We start from the raw sequence: 12,034 nt of genomic DNA, 5'->3' as shown, positions 1-12,034 counted from the left end.
CTTTTCTATTGAGGAGGAAGAGACCTTTAGAAACTTATTTTTTGTCACTGCCTACTTATGTTTATGATTTGGCTAGGTATATTTACTCTGCATCATAAATTAGTCTTAAAGAGAAACGTCTGATTCTCCTATGATAACATATCCACGGAATTGTCAAACTCTGGCTTCATATGTAACTTTTGTTTGCAGTTAGGTAGGAGATAGGTAGATAGATAGGTAACACATCCATCTCATGCTTTGTACTTCATTCTGTAAAGCATGTGAAACACACTTGTCATGCAGTAACCAAAGCTTCCTGTGGCCCTTGGGTATCAGCCCTTGTGACTCTGATTGACAGCCCGTGCACTTGCTTTATGTGGTAGTTATTTTCTCCACGTTGAGGAGTCTGTCTCTTTTTCATGAATGCAATGGGTTGTTAGCTGCAGCAGGATAACAAGAGATATCTGTCGTTCCATTAGATACAAGGAGAGTTATGGAAATATCACAGATTAATAAAGTATTCATTAGTGGAAAGACGATATTTTTAGCCAGCGTTTCAAAATTGTAGGCTGTGGCTTTATTTTTGCCTGGTATAGTGAAAAAGAAATTGAAAGAAATCTCATTTATTCTATCTGTCATACTTCAGCCTTTCCAACTCTTCCTTTTATAACTCATTTTTCCCTTGGTTATTGTTTGGAGACAAATGTTGTTCAAACGTGTTGGTAGAGGGAATAAATGGTATTAGAGTAATTTGAGGCATAAAGCCATCACATAGTTATCTTAAAAACTGTGAAAGAAAAATATGGTTTCATGCAGAATATTTATATTGACAGTGCTAACATTTCTTTAAAAAAGTATATCAGTTTCTCAGAGACAGGAGAATGTGACTTGTTGCCAAAGATGTCATTGCAACCTTCATAGTATCATAGACAAGAAAATTTTCAGAAGTACTATAGAGTAATAGCAATTCTATGTTTACTGCAAGACTCTGGAGTCACAAAATCTGACTGATTTCCATTTTCTTTCTTAATTCCCTAAAGGAAATGATATTAAAATAGCCTTACCTTGTAATTTTCTACCATTTCTCCTAGCTGTTTTCCTTACTTGGATCCTAAGGAAAAAATGAAAAACTAAAGAATCTTCAATTGATGCCAATTTATTTATTAACTGGAAAGAATATTTTCCACATCTTAAAATAGAGTAAGAAATGAAATTTGGCATGGTTATTGTTAATTTGCTGCCAATCATTGTTCAATAAAATTTCTCAGTTCTGTGCTTATTTTGTGAAAAGACAGTGACAGTCTGTGATCTGTCTTATGGGGAAGAGGTGTCTAGTTTGGCAAAGGCATTTCCAATAATGCACAAGCAAGAGTGCGTGTACCCTGTATTTCTGTAGCCATGATGGCTTCAGATAACCTGGTTGCTGTGTGTGGTTCTTATCAGCTCCTATTTGTCAAAGTTGTGCCTTTGGATGTGGCTGCCTTTGGAATATATGCCACATTCTGATCTCATGGATGATTCTGTCTTTGACCTGGATCCCAGTACCATATTCTAATAAGGTGAACTAATGACTACTTATGCTAATAAATTTGAGTATCTACCTTGTGCTTAGTATGTTGGTCATTTTGCTTTCTCTTTTTGCTTTCCTTTTTTACTTATTAGTAACAGAAGCATCTAGCATCTGCCTGAGACCTTAAGTGCAAGCTTCCTGTAAGTTGCACCAGAGCACAATACTTCAAACTCAGTTTAAGTCTATGCATGAAGAGTCCCTCTCCAGCAGGGGTGAGGCAGCAGGCACAAACTACAACTTGGGAGAATGTGGAGTCTCTGCAGATTTCTCAGTTTTACTCAATGAAATCCACATGGCTTCCCCCATTAGATAACTTTTTGCATCTCTATCCCTAAGACACACAAAGACTGCACTGCAAGTGGTGGAACACTAGTGCGCTAAGTGAATGGGAGGAATCCTTGTTTGTAGAAGCCCTGGAAAAAGTCCTACCAAGAACAATTTTCTGGAATTTTAGTTTCCGCATTAAGGCAGTGTCACTTACCATTTATCTCCCCAGGTCTGCAAATGATGCAAGACCCATTTAAGCCAAATGATCAGAAAAGCAATGGAGGTATTTTTCTCAATTTATTGCTTTAGTTTATATACCTATTTTACTATTACAATTAAAGTCTGAAAGTTAACATTTTATCAAGGAATTACACTTATTTTGCACTAGTTTTCATGATAAACACCAATTATCTCATCATTCAAGCAGCTGAGAACATTCACTGAGCTGTCATCACATAATGAATACCATGTAGACACTGACCTTAGGAGGACTGAATAGATTAACCATCAGTAACTTTCTTTTTTATGTCTCTAGAATAAAATTTTAAAAAAAGAGATATTTACCTATTTATTTAGGTACAGATATTTGCTTTCTAATGTCATGTTTCTTAGGAAATTTTAAAGTTTTGAAATTGCATTTTATGACATTTGCTCGTAAGGATGTATTTTTTCTTGGTCCTGTGCTCTGTTGCTTGTGTCTGTGGGATTAGCCTCCACTCAGTTTCTCCCACCTCTGCCTCCTCAGTGTCTCAGACCAGAGGTCTGTGCCACTGCGCCTGGCTTGAAGGATACAATATTTCAATAGATTATTATTTTAGCGCGGGGAAGGTTTTATATTCAAATACACACCTCATTTTCTAAATCCTGCTTTCACATGGGTACAATTGCTACTCCTAGCCTTTTTAAAATTGATATCTGGGGCCCGAGATTTAGCTCAGTAGTTCCGGTGCCTGCCTCACAATTGCAAGGTCCGAAGTTCGATCCTAGGTACAAAAAAAAAAAAAAAAAAAAAAAATGGACCTTAATTTTTCTTTGAGATCTCAAGTTCTCAGAAAGAAAGCATTTCTCACCAATAACAGCTGTTTAGATACGGAGACTCTGTCGTGGTCAGCTCCCTGTCTCTGTGACAAAATACCTGAAGGTGGAGCCGGGAGTCTGGGCTCAGAGGCTGCAGATCAGGCTGAGGGTTGGGGGGGCAGAAGTTGCCCCTTGGGTGGCAGCAGAGGGAGGGGCTGTGCTAGGGGCTTCCTCTCATCTCCTGCTTTTGTTCCATCCAGGTCCCAAAGGCCACTGGATGATGTCAGCTGCATTCAGGGTGTGTTCACCTCCTCAGTATGCTGTGTGCCCTGCATGATCATCCTGGAAACAAGAGGATGACACACCCACAGTGTGGTTTGCCAGTTCCCCAGGCGAGTCTCAATAGGATCAATTTATCAAGCAAGATCAGCCGTCACAATTTTATTTTTCCATTTTAATTTTATAGTTTTGAATCATATGATTTACAAAACAAACAATTCCGAAGATTGTCAGGAAAAATGTAAGTTCTTTTTTCATTGAATAAGATTTCAATAGGTTGTGCTCATGAAGATAAAAATATTTTAAGGAAAGGAATAATTGCATTTGGTTCCCACTCTGAATCAAACAGTTTAGAAGGATTGCACTATTTCGTGTTAGTGCTTTCTCCAAGTTAGTCCTAGCCTAATAACAATTAATATATAAAATGCTATCATTTATTTCTATGATTTCTTCCTATGTTTATATATTCTTTACTCTGTGTTTAAAATTATATAATTGTTTATTTTACCTAAACTTTTTTGAGAATATTAATCTCTTTTTTTTTGTTTTTTGGTAAGAGGGATCAAACTCGCTTAGGATGCAGGCAATGGCACCGCTGAGCTAAACCCCCGGCCCGAGAATATTAATCTTTTCTTCTGGATTTTCCAGAGAAAAAATGGAGGCTACGAATGAAACCATAACTGAGAATATATATAACGACATGAATGAATATCTTTAAATTATGGCTATCTTAATTTCTAATAAATTTGTATCAAGAAAAACAGGCAACGAAGCAAATACTCAAAAAGAGATGAATAATAAGTGAGAAGAGTTTTTGACAAATAATCTGCAAATATTTTAAAATTGAAAGGGAAAAAATGTTTATAATCCTAGTTATTAATTAGAAGAAAATAGTAGACAATATTAGAGATTAGCCGGTTAGGTAATTCATGCTCTTTAAATCCTTGGCTTTAGTTTGGAGAGAAATATGAGAGACAGGACATTTATGTCTCCAGATTTTCTAGAAGGTAAAAAGGAAACACTAGAAATCTGAACATGTTGCTTGGCTAGATTATTTTATTTCTGCTTAAGGTTTTCAGAATTTTTCATGCATAGCTATACCCTGGTCTGGAGTTTCTAACTTATCCAGTAATTGGAAAATATATATATTACTTTTAATGTAAAACAATTACAAACCCACAATATTGACATAAAATGTTTTAACTCCAATGGTATTTAAAATAGTAGAAAATAAAATCAAATGCATCCCTTATGTTTATAACACTCACAAAATTATAAAGCCAATGTTACAAATCAAATATAAACTGTAAAATTTCAAATTAACAATGTCAGTTTTATTTTACCGTTAGTGTTTTGCTGAACCTAAATTGTTCTTCATGGTATAATTCCAGTGTCTCAGTTCCAGACTCCTCCTTGCACAGTGCTATAAAAATTTCCATTCCAAATTATACTAAGACTTTTATGTGTAGAGCAGTGACACTAGTTATTGTTGTTTTGGTGTGAATTGCTTTATTGTGTCTGTTTTTCCCCCTTCTTTAGCCTGTGATAAACTGGTGCTATAATAATAATAAATATCATCCTATAATAAATACAAATGCGGCCACTCTAATACAGTGACATTTGGTCTCAGACATCAAGTACACAGTTAAAATAACTTTTTAAAAGTTTTTGTTTTTATGAAGCATCTAGGAATCCTAGAGGTATGTTACGAAATTCACATAGAGCCTCAGAATTTAGTGGAGAAATATCAGATCAGTGACAAATGAAACACCGGAAAAAAAATAAAAACCCTACTATCACCTAACAGATTATGCTGATAAAGAGAAAAAAACTATTAATAAACAAACAAAGAAAATTTTGTAACAAAGGGGACAATTTTCCAAACACCAGAAAAGAAATCTAGTAAAAGTAATGTTTATAAATGAAAGAGTAAACTGAATTTATAAAATGAAAGCCATGACATAGCAGCTTAAATGTAGGTCTCCCCCGACCCCTTAATTGATGTCAGGGATAATGGTGGTCCAGGGTGCAAACAAATGTGGTTGCAATTAGGACACAATGCACAATAGCAGGAGCTTAGAGAAGGCTACCCAACATCTAGTCAATACAGAATCCCAAACTATTAAAGTGGGAAGCAAAGGTCAAATATTTTCAGTTTTTCTTCCAGGGTTTAGTTTTGGATGATAGCCAAGTCTTTGTCCGCCACTATGAATCAAGTTCTACCTAAACTTGAGATGTCATTCATTTTCTTTTATTTTACCTTGTTATTGTTCACATTATAAGGCAGAATGTCCCCCTGGTTCTTGCCTACAGAAGAGGAGCAACCTTACAGGAGAGAAGAAAGGATCATAACTGGGTGATTTTCCCTGCTGAGACAGATAATGACCACGAGATACAGCATTCATGGCGTTCAGCAGGCAGGTTTTCTCTGTAGCATTCTGGTGGGGGATGCTTCTGTGGTTATTGAAATGTTGATTCAGTTGCAGTTTACAGGAAACTTTTACGGTAGCATCAGCCTCACTAATTTTCAACCAGATTCTTTTCTCACTATCTTCTCCAAATATGAATTTGATGTTGACATGTGGGTTAATACAACAATTTAAAGCAAATTCAATTTTTAAAAGTCTCACTTGGTAAATCTAGCTCCAAAGTGAATTTTAATTGAGATAAAAGGGATGATAACAAGGGAACATGAGAGGTAAGTGTTTTCCTAAGACTTGCTAAATGTGGAAACTTTCAAAAACAAATTCTCTTTGTTTATTCATAAAATGTTAAATTGTGATAATAACAAAATGACAGCAATCATACATTACTGTCATCAGAATGAGTCCCCAAGTGATTGCTTAAATACGTTTACATAGATGAAATCTTTACACTTCTCTATTCTTCTAATTTGCATAAACAATGTACTATAAATATTTGGCATTTTCCTATATAGAATTTTAATAATAACTGAAACTAATATCTTTAATTAAATTATAAAGTAATAGATTATCAGATAAGTCAGAAATGTTGAAAAACTAAACAAGAGTTCCAAATTAATCACTCAGACGTCATCATTAGTATTTTTAATTAGTGTTTAGTTCCAGTGTTCAGACTTTTCTTAAATGTATACATGGATTTGCACATCTTTGTAGGAACTCTGCTGCTGAAATACAGCTGTCTCCCGGACACTCACTGATGCTTGCCCGTGATATCCTCCTGAAAGGACTCCTGATTCTTTTCTTGCCAGCTCCCTCCCCAGAAGTGATGCTGAGGCACTGCCCTGGGAACAGTCCCTAGGCGGTGAGGAAGAGAGGTAGAGGGTGAAGAGCTCAGCCACCTGGAAACTCAGGTGATGCAGCTCTAAGGCATTGTGCTGGCCCATCCCATTATGTGTGGTTCTTCTAAAGAAAAATGAAGGCCAGAGGTTTCCAGATTATCCCATTTTTCTGGCTACTTCCTGAAGCAGTGGCTGCCTCAATGTCCTGAATTGTTTCAAAATATTGACATTTCATGGTCTTTTTAACTTTGGAGAAGTCCCGGTGGTTGTGTGTTGTCAGAGCCATTGAATGAGGTGGATGAGGACACACTGTCATATTTTTTACGAGCCTGTATTTCCGTTAGATGGCACTCGGCTGCAGAATTCATCAAATTTTTTTATCATACTCACTAAAGACATTCAAAAAAGAACTTTCAGAGTTGCTTCAGAAAGTAGCAAGAATGATGGGATAAGCGTCCTCAAAGCAAGGAGGGGGAAGATCTGGAAGGGGATTGATAGTAATGTGTCTTTTATTATACGGTTTTAGAAAATGTAAACAATCTCTATATTTTGATCCTTACTCTTCCTGAAACTTTTTCTACACTCTCTTTTCATGGGTGTCAGAGCTGCATCACTATCTGAAGACTCTTCCTTCTAAGGCCTTTTCCTCCCCCTTATTTTTCACAGGCATTTTACTAAATAATCTCTCATTTTTATTCTGTTCTATTTCATATAAACTAACATAAATAGTATCAGAAGTAGTTAAAGGAAAGCACAGGTAAAACAGAATGTTGGAACTGGTTAGCTGATTGCCCCATGGGCAAAGATGACACCATTAACATGGCATTATACCACAAAAGTCCAGTCTTCAGCTGGCGTTAGGGCTCACTGGTCTCCATGTAAGAAAAGAAGTCACCGTCTTGGGCAGAATAACTTCTACCTTTAACAGGAGGTGATGCGACTGCTTTTACACAATGCAGGCAGGTAGAAATAAATGTGGGACCTGAGTGGTTGATATGGGCTCCTCTTAATACTCTCAGGGCCTCAGTACCTGAGAAGTTCCTAATAGCTGTGCCTGAGAAACACACGGTGGGTAAGCATGTAGGCCCTCAGAAATGGAAATTTGGATCACAGTGCAAGCTGAGTCACCACGATCCACCACTGTGACTGGTGAGGTTAGGGGATTTTAGAATGCGTAGTGGAGGACAGAAGGGATGAAAATGCCCTGTGACCCCCAAGCCAGCTGCAACGGTGGGTGCTGTAGTTTGTTTCATTCATCTCTTTTTAGTTTCTCTTCAAAAAAGAGGGCCATGAGAAACCCAGAGAGATATTATTGGACCTGTATTTAGGGTTAGTTTTTAGGGTACAGTGGAGGGAATACAAAACCTGTGAAGCTGCACTACTGAGATCATGTGCTGCAGGGCCATAGAAGGGGACAGCACTCCCTCCACCTTTAGGGTTGGCCACTTCCCTGGAGCTGCCTCAGTGTGTCCGGACAGTGTGCAGCCCTTGGGGTCTGCACTTCCGGTAGCCAGTCCTCTGTACAGGCCTGAGACGTAGAATCATGCAGCTCTTTGAGACTCTTCCCAGCACATCTGTCTCCCCTGACCCCATTTTTTTCACAAGTGGCAGACTGAGCATCACACTCTAATTCCTCAGCCTGTCTCTTTCTTCCTCCCTTTTATCTTTCACAGACTTTTCCTGTACTACTAAATTCATCTGTTTCCTAAAGAACCTAAACTATCAGTCTTATTCCAGACCTCCACACGGCAATCCCTGGTGGAAACCGAACCAAATGACTCAACCCCAATTAATATGTGCCCTAATATACCTTGTGCTGAATTCTATTTATTCTATGTTTCACATTCCCAGTTCCTCTACCATTCCCTCCTGAGATTAAATTAGTGTGGTAGTTTTAAAATGAGTCCACAGGTTTTTTTAAAAAAATACTGTTTTCAAGAGATTAAGCCTAATCCCTCTCTCCTTGAGTACGAACTAGAAGCAATCCCAGAAGTCTAAGGAAGAAAATGTCCTGGGAATGTGCATGCTCTGCCAACAGCCAGTGAGGAACAGGAGTGAGGGCCTCCAGCCTGGAGCTATGTAAATGAGCTCTTTGGAAGCTGATTCTTTGTCCCACAGAAGCCTTCAGATGATGGCAGATGTCTGGACCGAGTCCTCCTGGGAAACCCAGAGGCTGGATTGTCCAATTAAGCCATTTCTGTACCCCAGCTGTCAGAAGCTGTGTGAGAAGAAGGGTGTTTATCATTTCAAACTTCTGAATCACTAGAAAATTTGTTACAGCCTTAAATTTGCCACATGTTCAAAATATGGCGAGTGTTCAAATGAAAAGACCCATTACACTAAAACATTCATTGCTATTAATCTTCCTCAAAATATTCCACCTTTCTTTAAACACACTTAGCACATCATTTCTGACACTTGTGGAAGCAGTGGTGGAAGTCCTTTTGCACATCTTTATGATCAAAAGTACAATGACTGCTGCTGTCCGGGGCCATCAGACAGAAAGGCTGGTAAAAGTCTGACACGGCCTTCATCCACCTCATTCACCAAATCTGGTGTTGTCCTACTTTTGGGTCTTCTCCCAAGTGAAAATGTCCATTAAAGGTAAACATTTTGAATCCATTCCAGACATCAAGGTGGCTGTGACAGCCAGTGAAAGACACTTGTGAAAGAGGACTTCCAGGACTGCTTCAGAAAATAAATGGCAAGAATGATGGGATGTGGCTTTGAAACAAAGGGGAGTATTTTGAGGAGGATAAATGCCAGTGTATCTGTTACTGTAATAAATTGCTGTAAATTTAAATAGACCATATTTTTCTTTTATTTTTTTGGTGCTGGGGATCGAACTCGGGACCTTGCGGTTGCAAGGCAGGAGCTGGAACCACTGAGCTAAATCCCCAGCTAAAACAAACTTTTCAATCATGCATTGTATACTCAATTTTTTTCTTAGAATTGACTTGTGGAGCAACATTACATACATACATACATGAACACTTCATAGTAAATACACATTCACTTCACATAAGACATGTATGTATATTTATGTGTATATACATACATGCCTAAGTTATCAGCAATTTAGTAATGAGGCTTTTGTGTTTTTCTTAACCAACTTGAGTCACTTTGAAAATATATATATACCTATACAGCTTCATTAACTATCATTCCAAAATATTACATTATTTGATTGTTATATGTTCAATCCCTTTTTGGTGAGAAATTAAAGACATTATCTATTTGTAGGCTCCTATTGCCTACTAGTAAAAATGAATAAAGTATTTTACATAATAGTCCTTGAACATTTCATCACTTGTGTCTTATTGGGTGGCATAATTCAGGATTATGTTCATCATGCTGTTTATAGTCAGTGCAAAAGATGGGTGGTAAAGGTTGAAAATTATGTTTATTTAAATAATACAGATTGTCAAATTATTTCTCACTGTTACATATATCTACTCATTAGCTGCTCCACTAGGTTAGGATCAATAAAATTGAAGGTGGACAGATCAAATCAATAAGGAGCTCAGGTTTCCACATGTATAATGCAGATTTTCTATCTAAAGGGCCACCAAATGATGCCGTGGCCAGGTGTTACGAACAGTTTTAGTTTAATCATTGCATTGGTTAGCTTTTTGTGACAGGGACAGAAAAGACCACATACACAAGTTAAAGTAGGAAAGGTGTTTCTCTCAGGTTCAGTGGGTTCAGTCGATGGTTGGCTGGTACCAAGACAGAAACATCATGGCAGAAGAGCGTGGTGATTAGTTTATGGCAGCTGGGAAACAGAGCACAGGGGAAGAGTGCCCCCCTCCCCCTGGGACCCACGTCCTAAGTCCTAATAGCACCTTCAGCTATGGACATCATGAAATCAATCCACTAAGGAGCACAGGGTCTCCGTGATCCAACCGAGTCTCTTAATTCAGTCAAGTTGACATTTAACATTAACTGGTAGGATTATATAAAATAAGATAACACTTATTAAGAAATCATCAGCTATTTAGTCCTGTACAAAATATAATAAAATAATTAATAATGTAGACTATATTCTGTGTATAGGTAGGATTTTTTTTTTATGTTAGATATAGCTCTTCTGCCTGAAAGTAAATATAGCACAAATAAACTTAAATGCAAAGAAATTTTGTTATGCGGTGAATACAAAGGCTCAAAGCAACTAAACAACTTGTGACGCATCAAAGGAAAGGCCAGACTACAATGGCACTGGATAATTCTTGATTCACCTCCTTTACATGTAGTTAGTTTCCTCTAAGTTTTGGTCTATAATCTTCCTAAGCAGCAATACAAGAAAACACCACCAACACCATTTACTGAGGATTTACTAAGTGCGTGCACTCTATGCAAGTTTTATTCTTTATGATCCTCACAGAGACCAGATAAGTAGAGCAAGGTCAGTCTGATTTGCGAGGCTCTGGATTTTGCTACTGTTCCACCCTGCAGTCCGGAAACTCTGAGAGTAGCCAGTTTACCTTCTGTGCCCTAAGTTCAAACGCATGCGGAATACTTGGAATTCTTGACACAGTTTGGGTCACATTCACACACCTAATTCAATCAGCTGTACTCAGGGGACTGGGCTCAAACGAGATTTCCTCCTGCAACAATAGGGATCAGGAATCAGCAGAGGCCTTTTTTAGAAACAAAAAGCAGTGCATGGTGGGGTACTAAGGAGACTCAAACCAATGAAGAAAATATGAGCAAATATCACAAATCTTCTACATTTTTAAAAGCAAGTAACAGTAACTTTTTAAGTTTGCGAAGGGTAATGGAAACTACTCCTGTGCCAGGGGACTTATATTAAAAAGAGTACAAGGTGATTAAAAGAAGAAGTGGAACTTACCCCAGCAGTTCATTGAGAGTGGATTCTGTTTGAGAAGAAACTTAATTTTAAACTTGATATTTTAAAACCAGCAGTTATTTGCTATGGTTCAAATTTAAAGTGTGATTTAGGGTTAAAAGAAACAAGTCTGTGTAGTGTAGAAGCCCATGAGTGTTATATTTGATGCTAGGCTGAGTGCCTGCGAAGGAACTGGAGAACTGATTGCCGCGTAGAAAGTTCAGGAAGGTTTCCTCTGAGAAGCACCTCACCCTTCACACAGCCGCCTGCATTTATCCTGCTTCAGTGTGACTTGCTGACAGAGGTCTGCTTCGTGCCAGCGCAGTTGTACAATCTCCCATCACTTTTCAATTCCACAGCATCTAAGAACATGCATTTATTAAATTATTAGGCCAAGTTAGACATATATTTTGACTTAAATAGAAAAAAGGGGCTTATGATTGGCAATGTTGGCTTTTATGAGGAAAACTAAAAATTCGTTTGGCTTGTTTATTTATCTGTTTGTTTTGGTTTCTTTTTTCCTGGTAATTTAATTAACCTGGCAGAGGTTAACGCTTTGGGGGATAGAAGAAAAATCTAATAACTAGACGTATTACATAGAGTGGTACATAAAATAAAGAGAATGAACTCTACCTTTAAAAATATATGGAAATGAATTTGAAATATGTAATGATCTGAAACGAAAAACAGAAGTCTTTTTCTCCACTATTCTTTAGTTTGTTTAGGAATACGATTTGAAAATGTGTACCACAGAAACTCAACTCCAAATCTGTCTGATCCTAGATATATTTATTGCTTGATAATAAATTCA

This window comes from Heterocephalus glaber, unplaced genomic scaffold (genome assembly GCF_053883595.1).
Source record: "Heterocephalus glaber isolate CG9 unplaced genomic scaffold, H.glaber_assembly_v1.0 deba00001465, whole genome shotgun sequence".
Classification (NCBI taxonomy): Eukaryota; Metazoa; Chordata; class Mammalia; order Rodentia; family Bathyergidae; genus Heterocephalus; species Heterocephalus glaber.
Note: the sequence above shows the minus strand (reverse complement) of the source record.